This window comes from Equus asinus, chromosome 5 (genome assembly GCF_041296235.1).
Source record: "Equus asinus isolate D_3611 breed Donkey chromosome 5, EquAss-T2T_v2, whole genome shotgun sequence".
In the NCBI taxonomy this organism is placed as follows: Eukaryota; Metazoa; Chordata; class Mammalia; order Perissodactyla; family Equidae; genus Equus; species Equus asinus.
The window spans coordinates 44,685,682-44,699,902 of NC_091794.1; the positions used below are offsets into that span (position 1 = coordinate 44,685,682).

A 14,221-nucleotide genomic window follows, 5' to 3' on the forward strand; every position below is an offset into this window, starting at 1 on the left:
AAATCAAAATAACCTTCCTTATTTTTACTGGTCTCTAGTCACATAGCTCCAGTTTTCATCGTTGCTCTTCTTCAGCTGTCACTACATCCATCCCCTCAAGTCTTCACTGCTACTGAAGCCACCTCCAGGGACTCATTACACTTGATTCCCTCCAGCTTTTTTCTCGTCAACCACAACTCTTGACATCATGTTTGCTTACTGGGATGACCAAGATTGCGGCCAGGATACAGGGTTTGACGCACCTTCATTAGGAGGAAGTCTGGAAATGTCCTTTTCTAGAAACAAGTATGGAAACTCTGGGGAGAAACTAGTTAAAAAGAAGAAGAATCTTGATGAGATGCCCAAATCTGAGAAGAATTTTTATCAAGAACACACTAATTCGGCTGGAAACAGCAAAGAAGTTAGAAGCACACCAAAGAAACAAGAAAATTACAGTTAGAGGTCATAACGGCCCAAAGCCAGTCCTGAATTTCCACAAAGCAAACTACCCAGTAAATATCATGGATGTAACTATAGGACAGAACTTTATCGAGCTCATTGTCTTTCCAACTCAAGTGTCTCCAGTTGGTCTAAACAGGTTGGATGTAATCGGAGTAGCTTAGGTGGATTTGAGAAAACTTCTTATTTACTGTCTGCCATCTTCCATGTCAATCAGCAGCCATTTCGAGAGAGAGAGGATAGGCCTATTTGTATGGTGCTGGTGCCGACTGAAGAACAGGTAAACAGGTAAAGCAAGTAGCTGCTGAATACTATAAAACATATTATTTGTAGTCTACTTGCATCTACAATGATGTTCCCAAAGGAACCATAAATGTAATTTAGAGAGAGGTTATGAAATGTGTATTCCAACACCAGGAAAAGTGATTGACTTTCAGTATGTGAGAAAAATCAATCTGAGACGAACAACCTAGTTTGTCCTTGATGCAGCGTAAGGAGTGCCTGATATGGGCTTTTACCTGATACAGGATCATGTGACCGTTAAGTCCTGATAGGCAAACCCTGATGTAGAATGCAACTTGGCCAAAAGAAATAAGACAGCTTGCTGAACACGTCCTGAAACATTATATTCATATAAACTGTAGTGCAGTAGAACTAGTGAAAACTGCAATCTTTTTCAGATTGGATGCATATAATGACATACATACAAGGAAGAAAAAATTAATGGAAACTAATGGATGAGATCTTGAATGAGAAGGAAAATAAAGCCATTTTTTCTGTTGTTGAAACCAAAAGAAGATGTGATAAGTTTGTCAGACAAATGAGAAGAGAGTGGCCTTCCATGGGTATCCATGGTGATGAGAGTTAACAGGAACATGACTGGGTTCTAAATTAATTCAAACATGGAAAAGTTCCTATTATGATTGGTACAGATATGGTTTTCAGATGGCTAGATGTGCAAGATTTGTCATTGATTATGACTACCTAACTCCTCAGAGTATTATATTCCTTTAATTGGAAGACCCGCTCACAGTACTAAAATACTTTCTTCACACCTAATAACATAAAGCTAGTAAGTGAGCTTATCTATGTCATGAAGCCAATCAAGCAATTAAGCCCAAGTTGCTTCAGTTGGTCAAAGACAGAAGTTCAGGCTATTCCAGGGGTGGAGGAGGCATGAAGGATGACCATTAGGCCCATTGTTCACACAAAAGGAGCGGATTTAATACCTTTAGATAGAAGGAAAATTTTAACAGAAGTTACTCTAGTCTGCTTAATAGAGACTTGGGGGCAAAAACTCAAAATAGTGTTTACAGTGCTGCAAATTACATCAGTGTTTGAAAATCATTTTGTGCTTGTTGATATACAGATCAGTTTGAGGACTGGTAATTCAACAGGGGATTACCCGAATGGTTATGATAGCACTCAGCAATATGGAATTAATGTTCCAAATATGCACATGGTATGAACCAACAGGCATATGCATATGCTGCTAACTGTGGCTGCACCTGTGATTGGTATCTTGTGCCAATAGAATATTCTCAATAAGGCTTTGGAAGTGTATGTAGATGTCTGTTTTTCATCATTGCTGTTTATATTGGATGTTATCACATAAAAGTTATTTTAAAAAGCAGAAATGACTGCAGTGTAGCTGTACTATAGTTCATTTTTTTGCTGTTTAAGTTGAATATATCTCTACATTCCTGAAACAATTTCTAGGGGGATTTTTTTGTACTAGAAAATATGGGTAGTGTTTTCACAAAAGAAAATGTGCAGTGTTTTGAAATAAAACAGTTCAAGGCAACATCTGACCCTCCCATAAAATATATTCAAAGACTGAATTAAGTGGAAATTGCACTTTATTTTATAAATATGATGTCATGTAAAATTTTGCTTAAATGATCTGCATTTTTAAACGTAAAAAATAAAATGGCTGTTAAAATATAAAATAAAAATCCAGGGGCTGGCCCCATGGCCGAGTGGTTAAGTTTACACGCTCCACTTGGGTGGTCCAGGATTTTGCAGGTTTGGATCCTGGGTGCGGACATGGCACCACTCATCGGGCTGAGGCGGCGTCCCACATGCCACAGCCAGAGGCACTCACGGCTGGAATATACAACCATGTACTGGGGGGCTTTGAAGGGAAGAATAAAACAATAAAAATAAATTAAAAAAAGACTGACAACAGTTGTTAGCTCAGGTGCCAATCTTTAAAAAACAAATCCAGCCAAATGAGAGATTATTCAAAAAACACTCAGAAATGAAGCAAATGTGCTAATAAACTGGTGTTCAGCATTGAATCCATTTCAATTAAAAAAACCAAATTAGCAAACAATTGGAAATTACTATTACAAAACAAAATGTATGCTTGATAATATAAACAACAACAACAAAAATAAATATTAGCAATCAAGGTTTGAGGCTCAGAGGAAGATTCAGTAAGTATGCTCTTTTCAACATCTTACAAGCAGGGGGTTAATGGATGCATCTTAAATTGAAACAGGTAGCAAAAAGTACATCATGAATCCAAGCTCTCAAATTTTTTTAAGATTTTTTTTCCTCAACATAATAGGGCTCTTTCAGAAATTATATCTTATAATGAATCAAAATTAAATATAATGCCTCTTTTCTTAATGTAACATGTTAAACAATTACGTCATTAAAATACTCCTATTTATTCATGTATCTCTATTTTTCAGCAGTATATTTTCATTAAGAGATTATTGTTCATGAGCTATTAACAATGTCTATTGGGAAGGTGAAATTTGGATTAACTTTAAAAAATTTTAATCTTTATACTCCTTTGCATTGATAAAAATTATTATAGTTAGAATCTATCAGAAGGTATTATTGACATTGGTTTCCATGAGAAGAGAAACAGGATGATTAGGGAACATGGACATGAGGAGACTGTTCACAATCTTCCCTTTGGTAACTTCAGAATTTTAAATCTTGTGGCTATCTTAGTAATTGAAAAGAGCAAATTAAATTAAAATTATTTGAGTGATTTTATCAAATTTACACAAACACACACAAAGATTTAGAAAGCTAAAGTCATTAATATTTAAAACCAGTTGAAATTTAACATCCAACTCTACTCCAAGACTCTATGGTTGTACTGATATGTGGATATCACAGCATGAAGTCTTTGGCAGAACTTATTATAAAATAAATCTTACTGACTGATAAAAGTGCAGAAACATTGTTTTTCATGAATAATATTACATAGTTGCCATCTTCTTCAGTTTGAAAATGATGCTCTGATTTCCTCTTTATTCAGCAAGAAAAACAATGTCCAGTTCAAAATAAGATGGTTTTGCAACGTGAATTTTGTTTAAAGACCTGTGCCGAAGCCTTCTTCTTAGAAGAGAGAATATAAAGGAGTCTGCCTGCTAAAAGGATACATGGTGTGGATAAGATGACAGCAGTGAGCCAGATGAGCATAGAGTAGACAATAAAAAGGTATTAAAAGGGGAACAACCTTATAAGATCAGATTCATGCTCAATATGAAAAATTAAACATATTTTCACAAAACTCATTAACATTCCTCATTAGATAACTATGCTTTGAAGTACCAAATTGACATATAACTGAGGAGATCTAAGGAGGATGACTCTCTAGTTTGAATCTCAGAATTTTAGGAAAACAATCTATAAACAAAATAGTTTACATACCTCAGAATCGCTTGTATATAATACACTTTAACTTCAAGAATTTTGCTATATTTACAAGACCATCAGCAGATTTATAAAATCTAGAAGAACCAAAAATCACGCCAATAAACCCTAAATTAAAAATACTTTTGATTTACAAATCTTTCCTGTGCACCTCAGGGATAAAAATGACAGATTTGTAAATCACTGTTTTTGGACCCATGCCATTTTGATTGAGTTTATAAGTCCTATTCTCTCATTTCACTTCAAAGTTCCATTTATAAATCCTAACTGGTTATTTCCTTCTACTGCTAGTTCAGCCTTTTGAAGTTCTGACTTTGTAATGAGCTCCATAAGTGGTTATGCAGTATTTTCCCTTTTTCTGAAAAAAAAGAAAAATATCCACCCTGTTTCCTTTGCCAAGGTGCCAAGACGAAGCAGTCTTGTTCAGCAGGATTTTCATTTACAGGTACTAATGAATTATTTTTCTCCATAGAACTCATGGAAAAGAGGATCAACTTCCCATTATTAGAAAAGTATCTGAGCAGAAGAACAGTAAAGCAAAGCCAGACTCAGTGTTTGTGTACACGACTCATCGTCTGGCACTTATGATTGAGTCAGAAACCAGTGTTCCTGGATGGGGTTAAGATGGAAATGTGTTCCTGGCAGTTTCAACCAAGCACCATTACATTAGGAAGCCAGCACAGTTTCTAAAAATGATTAACTCTTGACTCTAGTTCAAGTTCTAATTCAGCAAGATTTCCCTCCCTCAGCAACTCCTGCTCCACCAGGCTTCGGTAATTAAAGTTACGTTTAAATCTTGAAATAACAGCATTCCAAAGGTGGGCAAAAGTGATCTCTTTTGGTAGCATTTTAATAAAACAAATCATAGATTAAAAGCTTGGCATAGTTAGACATTGCCTTAGAAATGGAAACGAAGTAATTTCAGGAGACATTATCTAAGAACAAATGTTTGCATTATAACAATATTATAACATAGTAATGAATTGAAATAATTTAAGCTAATCAAACAATCACTGATATTTTCAGTGATTCATTCCAGTAAAAAAAGAAAGATTTAAAAAAAAATTTTTTTAAAGATAGTAAAATCACTCTTGTTATGGATGAGAGCTTAAAGTAGTTTGAATTTTGGAGACACATAATTTTCTCTTTAAAAATAAAAAAATAGTAATTTAGTGTACACAATTTTGACTTTTTCCAATAAGATATTCTCTTTCTTTCTAAATAGTTGCAAAGGAATTTAGCTATTTATTTCTAGCAAGCTGTCAACATTTTAGAGTCTTCTTTAAAGTGGATTATAGAATCTGGAAACACATCTCCAGGGAGAGGCTCATGTAAGATTTTGAGCCCAGATTAACTCTTTCAGACAAACAAGAAACCAGCCAAAACAGCTAAGATTGACTCATAATGAAATCAAAATATGTAAGTAATATTCCCTTTATTATCTCAACAAATAGATATCTCACGTTAACATTACTTTAACAACAAATCCCAGTATATCTGAAATTATCATTAAGAGGGAAGATGGCAGATGCTAGCAACTTAAAGTGAAAAGCACTAGGTTAATTCATACAAATAAATACTATTCCTGGGAAAGCACAAACTTTTTTCTTCAAATAATTTAGAAGCTTATTCATGTACCCAAGTTTCAGATATATCCAGAAAAATAGTTCAGAGCATATTTTAATTTCAAAAGAATGGAAATAACAGTTTGCAGAAACTCGTAGTAGATACAAAGTAAGGGGGGAAAAAGCTCAAATTAGTTTTTTGACTTACTCAGTAAAACCTTACAAATTTACAAGTCCTAAATCATGGGTGAAATTGTAAAATGATTCATTTATTTAAAACTAAACTAAACTAATGTTTTCCTGAGAGATACATTTAAAATATCTTTTTATTGTTTATAGTTTAAATTTTTGAATTTGTTTTTTGTTTACAACTAGAGGCCACTCATTGCTCGCAAGTTCAAAATAAGCTAGTTTACATACGTACTAGAAATATTTAAAATTGTTCCTTAATTGCATTTAATTTCTCCATCGACCTAAAAATTAATGTCTTTCAAGTATATTTTTTGAAAATGACACAAATAACATTTTTTATTTATAACATTCTTCAGGCGTGTTGTACTTAATAACAATGTTTGTAAAGAAACATCGTTTTCCAAAATGCTGGTCCATTTTGTATGGCTATTTTAAAGTGCCACGGGTCAAGAACAACTGGGTGTTTCTCCATTATTCCATTTAAACAAAACTTATATGTTTTACTGGATTTAAAATGCCTATTAGTGGAAAATATATATATTATAGGAATATAAAATCTAACTGAATGTGTTACTAATTTTGATTAAAACATAAAGATATAATTTTTAAAGTCAACTTAAGGAAGTTTCTTCTTAAACTTTACTTTATAATCGTTATGTCAATGAGTTCCTATTTTATTTTAAAGTGGTTGTTGCTAGTTGTCCCCAGTTTTGATTAGGAGTATAGACACTGGAGCCAGACTGTCTGGGTTCAAATCCTAGCTTTGCCACTTGCTGGCTCTGCTACCTTGGTCAAGTTATCTTTCAGCTATGTGCCTCTCTCTCTTCATCTGTAAAATGGGGATGATAATAATAGAGCTTATTTCATAAAGTTGTGAGGGAATGAATTGACATAAAGTGAGCAGTACCTGGGACACAGTAAGCCTACATAGGTGTTTGATGTTATTATTTCATTTTTGTATTATTTATTGTGAAACTATTATTAAGCACTAAAAAGAGTGACACAACAGAATAGGGCTAATTATTCAAGTGAATAGTGTACTTTATTGTATCACTTGAGAAATTACACATTTACCTCATACTGCCACTAATCAAAGAAATTTTGGATTTTCTCCTTTGGAGCTGCCTTTAGAGGCATTCTAAAGTCAAATAAGAAAATTAATCTTATTACTCCCAGTGCTACAAACAGTATTTCCTAATTTGGTCATTCAATGTAGTTAACAGATACAGCTTTAAAATATTACTGTCAACAACAATAATAGCAAAATTCAAATTTACTGAATATTTTATATGCCAAGTATACCAGTGAGGATTTTACGGATATCTGATTTGATTAATTTTGACCAGTTTGAAAAAAATGTTTTCATCCTCAATGAATAAATATGCATATCACTGGGGAAGTTCTAAAGAATGTGATGAAAGCTTTGAAGGCGATTCCAACATAACAGACTGCAATACTGTGATTTATAAGAAATGTACATATTTGGTCATTCAGATGACTGAAATATATTTCTCAGATATTGTTGGTCTTAATCCACAGTTCCCACTTATAGCTCTCAAAACCCTTGGAATTTCCTGAGCCATAAGAGCAATGGGAGCATCTTTTGTAATAATATTATTACAATATGTAATGAATATGTATAATATGTATATTACAATATGTAATAATAATAAAAATATTTGGTCTCTTGTCCTCAGTTCCTAAAGAAGCTTCAGGGCCATAAAGGTGAAGTGGGTGTCTTGTTTATATTAATGAAGGTGAATTTCAGACCCCATCCAAGGGTGGTGGCTGATTGCCAGGAGAATTAGCCATGTGATCAGAGGATTGGAATTTTCAGTCTCCTCACGCCCTAGTGCATTTCCAGGGAGGGGAGAGGGACTTGAAGTTGAATCAGTAGCCAACGGCCAATGACTTAGTCAGTCATCAACTATGTAACGAAGCTCTCATAAACATCTAAAAAAGACAGCTCGTGGGCCCTTTTGTTTCAGAGAGCTTCCACACAGGGGAACCAGAACGTTTCTATGTGTCATCATGCTGAGCCCCCAGCTCCAAGGGGACAGAAGTTGCTTGGTTTGGGACCTTGCCCTACGTATCTACTCATCCAGCTGTTGATTCATATCCTTTAATATCCTTTTGCAATAAATTGGTAATTGAGTGAGTAAAAGGGTTTTCTTGAGTTCTGTGAGTGATTCTAGCAAATTAATCAAATCTAAGGAAGGAGTCATGGGAACTTCTGATTTAAAGGCAGTCAATCAGAAGTACAGGTAACAACCTGGACTTGCCATTGGCATCCTGACTTGGTGGGGGTCATTGGGATCTCTAGTCTATAGCTGGTTTACCAGAAGCATAGGTAACGACCTGGGCTTGAGACTAGTGTCCGAAGCAGAGGGCAGTCTTGTGGGACTGAGCCCTTTACCTTTGGAATCTGATTCTATCTTGAGTCGATAGTGTCAGAATTGAGTTGAAGTCTCAGACACCCTGCTGGCCTCCAAGAGCTACCTGTAGGTATGTGGAAACCTCTACATACACATTAGAATTGGGACCAGGAACCCTTTGCAGAGGCCACAAAAGGTTTTGCATTATGATACAACTCCTGTCATAAGTGACCATTGGGGCTAAGAAAGGCACAACTTTCTGGATGTTATATTATTATACTTTGGTTAAAATAGATTGTCACATGATTTCAAAGTTGTCAGTCATTAAGAACCTTTAATTCACATGAAATTCATAACTAGCAATGAATAAAAACTAAAATAACCCATACTTAGTTTAGGCTACACTTTTTCCTCTTATTTAATTGCTTTGGGGATTTAGAAGAGCATGAGGGAATATATAGCAATAAGATATGCTTTGGTTCTAATGTGAATGGACTATAATAGAATAACCTGTTCTCCTAAACTTTGGTTAATTCCCTCAAAGTAGAATTTGTTTGTTTGTTTGTTTGTTTGTTTGTTTGGAAAGATTGGCCCTGAGCCAGCAGTTGTCAACCATCCTCTTTTTTTTTTTTTTCTCCCCAAAGCTCCAGCACATAGTTGTGTATCACAGTTGTAGGTCATTCTAGTTCTTCTATGTAGGATGCTGCCACAGCATGGCTTGATAAGCAATGTGTAGGTTGTGCCAAGGATCCGAACTGTCGATCCCTAGGCTGCAGAAGTGGAGCACGCAAAGCTAACCACTCAGCCATGGGGTCAGCTCCCCTTTTTTAAGATTTTTAAAATTGCTTTTTGTGTTGAAGTAACATTGTTTTATAACATTATATAAATTTCAAGTGTCAAAGTAGAATTTTAAGGCTCTGTTACCCATTGGTTAAATGGGGATGGCACCCACCAGAAATAATAATATAAAACACATGATATAGTGCCTGGCACACAGTAACTCCTTAATAAATAATAGCTGTTATAAATGTTGGTTATTAACAGTCACAGAATTTGCATCTGAAAAAAAGAATATCAAAGCAGAAAGATATAAGACTAGTCTTTTACTGCATCCAAGTCTTTCTTGGTCTTTAGTTATTCATTATACCAAATTGAACACTGAGGCAATCTGGTGATTTTGTCAAAAGAAAAAAACATAATCCTTATATTCAAACACTACCGACAGGCTACTAAAGCAAAACCTATTGAGCAGAAATTAGTTGCAAAGGAGACAGCAACGGCAAGAAAGGAACAGAAATCTTATTGAGATTTGTATACAGAAACAAACAATACAAAGTTACAGGAATGGCTTGAAGTATCATTTTCTTTCCCCTCATTAATGTTTCCTTGTACTGTATGACTGCTGTTATTTATTCTGTGGTCACTTAAACAAGACCAAAACTCATTCACATATAGTACAGCTGCAGTTTTTAGACAGTCTTATTTTTGTGCTTGAAAGATGAAAATATCTGAAAATGCAGTGAAAGCAGTCTGCAATACTAAATAAAATTACGATGCTATTCTTAAGGTTATCATAATAGAGCAAACAATAGTGCATAAAAAAGATTTGTGGCCATGGCATACAACTTATCAAATGCTGCAACAGTTCTCTCTCTGGGAGCTACAGAAGCCAAACTTAAGGGATATTATGGCATTTTAGTAACTCCAGCAGCAACAAAATCTCATTGTAAGGAATAAAGGTGCTAAAAAGACTAAGGTAATCAGTTTTTTCCATCTAACTGGGTAATTATTAGAATAATGAGCTCCAACCAGAGGTCACATATTGTCTAATGAAATAGTTCATCCGAAGAAACAGTACAGTAATTCTTACCAGTTGAAGGAGAGTGCAGTATTAAAGCACTGTAATTACTGCAACCTAGCAGTGCTATATGGTGATTGGTGCCCTTTCCACATTGCAGGCCGGATGGTCCAGTATGCAGTGACTGCCCAACAATTAGGCACAGGATAAATGAACTGTATTAATATGAATCATATTTGAATAGAAACCATGGTAGATTTCAAGGGTATCAAAAGCTCCAACACTTCAAACAGATATTCTGAGTGTTCCCTCATGATTGACTCACAGGTGGAAAGGAAAACACATCCTCAAGTCTAACTTCATCGTTTTCCAACTGAAAAAAACAGATACCCGAAGTTACGTAAGCACCTGAAGACAGTGAAGAATCTTGAAGACAAGGGAAAATCAAGTTGTACATTTCCTGACTTCCTGTTTAGTGGTCTCCTGGCTGCTCAATCTGATGCTATTTACACAAAAGTTATGATACTGGATCTTTGTGACCTACTCTCTCTGCGCTGGCATCAATGAAAATAACACTCTATGAAACAGAGAATACCTCAGCAACAGAACACAATCCCATCAGGGGACGTGAGCCATTGTTTCCCTCTTCTGATCTCCAAACCTAAGCAGACGTTAGAATAGTTTTCTCATTCACAGACGAAGATATCTACTGAACTCTTAAAATGTATAACAATTAGGATCTTTGTTCATATTTTCATTCTCTGAAATATTAGAGTTCAAAGCACCTGACCCAGAGAAGTGAGTCAATTTAATCCTTTCTGATCTCTCCCCCTTCTTCCTTGCCAGCACAGGCTTAAGTTCCATTAAGTTTTACATAAAAGGGAACATTTGAAAAACTGGAATTTAGGATATTTACCACATCATGTCATATTAATTTGTCAAAAATGTACCTTGTACTACATGTGTATGAAATCTAAAGATGGTTATATTAGGAATAAATAGATCAATTAACTTCAGTTCTATTATTTGAATCAAATGCTAATATAATTAAGATCTTATCATTAATATTATTTAAACTTTAATTTCTTAAACCTACGTAAAAATAGGATTTGGTTTTTTAATCCACCTACTTATCTATATTAAAATGTAATCTATACTACCAAGGAGGAAAAACTTTCCACTGTAAGCTGAAACCAATATTTAAAGATTTCAGGTTCACCTGTAGTAATATTTCTTTCACTATATAGTTATGCTCCAGGGACTAATTCTGCTATCTACAAAGCTAAGATAAAGAGTAAAAAAAAAATTGAACTTTTTCAGTCAGCTCATGGTGCATAAGAATGATGCTTTTCATTTAAACTTCAAACCGCAAGTTTTTCTTGTCGGAGTGGTGCCTGGATATGAACAAGTTTTGAGAATAGGCACTTAAAGAAATCATCATCTATCATCTCCTGGTTAGAACGATTTGTTTGGAAAATGTTGCCTCTATATTATGAGTGCTAAAACAGAGACAACAAAATTGCATGCTCTCACATGAGCAAGTACCTTACCAAGTATTTGGGGAGAAGCTTGTTGTTGCAGAAAGAGTACCTTGTGGATGAATCTGGAAAATGAGTTCTCATCCTACTTCTAGCCCCTCACTCTGAACTTCATTTTCTATCTGTAAAATCAGGTAGATTAGACCACATGGTCTCCAAGGCACATTTCAGCTCTTTCTGAAACACAGAAGTACCACAGAAGGCAGTCTTGAATTGCGGAAAAAAATCTTGCTTTTAGGAGATCTAGATTCTGTTCTTGGCATTTTTGGTAGCCAGTTTTGTGACTTTGAACAAGTTTCTTAACGTATCCAAATTTCAGTTTTCTCATCTGTAAAACAGGCATACCGTCATCTGTAAAACAGGGATACCATCATCTGTCTACTTCAAGTGCTCATTGTGGGGAATAAGATTTTGAAAATAAAGAATTAAAACATTTAAAACATGTTAAAATGCTACCATAATAAACTAGAAAGTATTAAGTTTATTGTGCTAGGATTGAATAATACCAGAATTTATTCTAGCAATTGAATTCTATGAAACAATGAAAATGTGATGGAAACACAGAAACAAAACAAAGATTTCTATTTGCAATCTTTCTTGCTATGTATTTAGGAATCAATCCCCTAGCTTATAACTCTAAGTTGAAAGATTTTGAAGACTTCTGGTGTTTCTACGAATTCAAGTTTTTATGTTGGGATGTTATTATATTTGAAATCCATAAAAAGTTGTTCTGAAGTCATAATGTGAAAAAACATATTTAAAAGGATATGTATTTGCAAATTAACTTGAATGTTTAATGTTGACAAGTAATTGGTTTAAAATATTGTCTTGTAACTGTATGTTTTATGTCATCTCCCACATAATCTTGATTAAGTCAATTTCATTTTCTTATTGTAAGTTTCAAATTCCACTGAGCTTACATCATGAACTTTGATGGATGAGCTAGACTGTTGTGTCTGGCTGGGCAGGTGTGAGATAAATTGCTGGGCAGGCTATGATCTTTGGGCAAATTACTCTCTTTGACTACAATATATATCGATGAGATGTGTCAGTGTTCATATACATACTTGTCAGTTGCATTACCCAGGTGATGAAAATACAAGTTAAGAGACCATCAAAATGAAGAGGGAGAAATTCACTGTGTCAAAAGAAATTAGTAAAAGAACCATCACCTTAAGCTGGAAATATAACGAGGTAAAATTTTTGGTGGGTTTTGAAAGGGAACAAAATTCAAACCATTTAGTCGAGTATAAGTAATTATATTTTTTCATCTCCATCCAAAATTAGTTTTATTTAATACAAATGAAAGTCAACCTGACAATAATTTATGGTGCTTTAAGTGGGAAGGAACAGGTAAAAAGCTTATAGTTTCAGTTCAATAAATTTTGACCATTCATTCAAATTAAAAACTGCTTTGTTACTGTTTTGGTTTAATATACAAAAAAAGAGGAAACATTGATTTTTTTAGCTCTATTAAAGAGATCTTCAGAATATATGAATATTTTATTTAGAATCCTTTCAGCAGATGTACCATGTATATACTTAGCTGTAAGGCTCTTTTCCAGGCACTGAGGATTATTAGTGTAGGAGATTAAAAAAGAAAGAAAGAAAGAAAAAAATCTTCCCTAATGAAGCTTGCTTTTTTATAAAATAGTCCTTGTTTCTGCTCCTTAATGAAAGCATGAATCAATTTTGGCTTCAAGATATAGAGTACTAGAAATGCCATACACAAAATACATCTACATCCAAGAGAAAAGCAAATTTCGGGAGGAAACCAGATGATTCCCAATAATTTTGTGTTTTACCAGTCTTAACCAATATTATTATACTTCTTTAAGTCTAAAAAGGTCCTCCTATCCTTCCTTTAGACTAGGCTATTTCAGTCTAGTGAATTAATGTAAATGCACAAAGACAAAATTACTTACAAGAATGAATGATTAGGAGATGGAATTAGAAGCTACCAGAAAATTCTATAACATTTAAGAGTGGAGAAATACTCGAAATTCTCCAAGAATTGCTTTGCCTATTCCCATTGTTATTGCTCAACAAATTGTGCACTTCCGTATCCCTCATTTTGTTTCTTCCAGATAGACTTTATTCCTAAACAGTGGTAAACAATCTAATCTTAAAAGGAGGCTTGCTATCTCACGAAAATACATCGTTCAAATATCACTTTACTTATCTAGGTACTTTTTTCTGGCCTGATACTACAGTCAAAAATAAGGTATTTTTTAATATTTTTACTGAAATTGGGTATTCTTTAATATTACGAATACCACCACCAAATGAACAAATTTCAGATTTTAAAAAACTTATATACTATATATAGTAATTTATTTCAGTAAATATAAAGCAAAAGTTCCAAATCTTCTGCTAATTTTAATTTGAAGAGTTGGACCTCTTCTTAATAATCAAGTTTCTAATGCATTAGACCATTCACTAGACTCCTATATTTCATAAAGAAATTTACCTTAATGCTATGTTATTCTTTTTCATAAAAAATAATAGAATAATGTTTCTTTTCCTAATTAGTATAAAAGTTTAGCAAAGAGTAATACTTTAAAAATTATGAGAGTATCTGATATACAATAAAAACAAGAACTTTGCTTGAGAATAGTAACTTATCTTAGAGCATGA

At 34.0% G+C, this 14,221-nt stretch overlaps 1 protein-coding gene and 1 pseudogene across 9 annotated transcripts in view; one reads left to right on the forward strand and one right to left on the reverse strand.

Moving 5' to 3' along the window:
* The window catches only part of NAALADL2 (N-acetylated alpha-linked acidic dipeptidase like 2), a 1,281,993-nt gene that overhangs the window by 153,072 nt on the left and 1,114,700 nt on the right, over positions 1–14,221 (reverse strand). The window lies entirely within an intron of this gene.
* On the forward strand, positions 53–1,986 carry LOC106847507 (probable ATP-dependent RNA helicase DDX5 pseudogene; annotated as a pseudogene).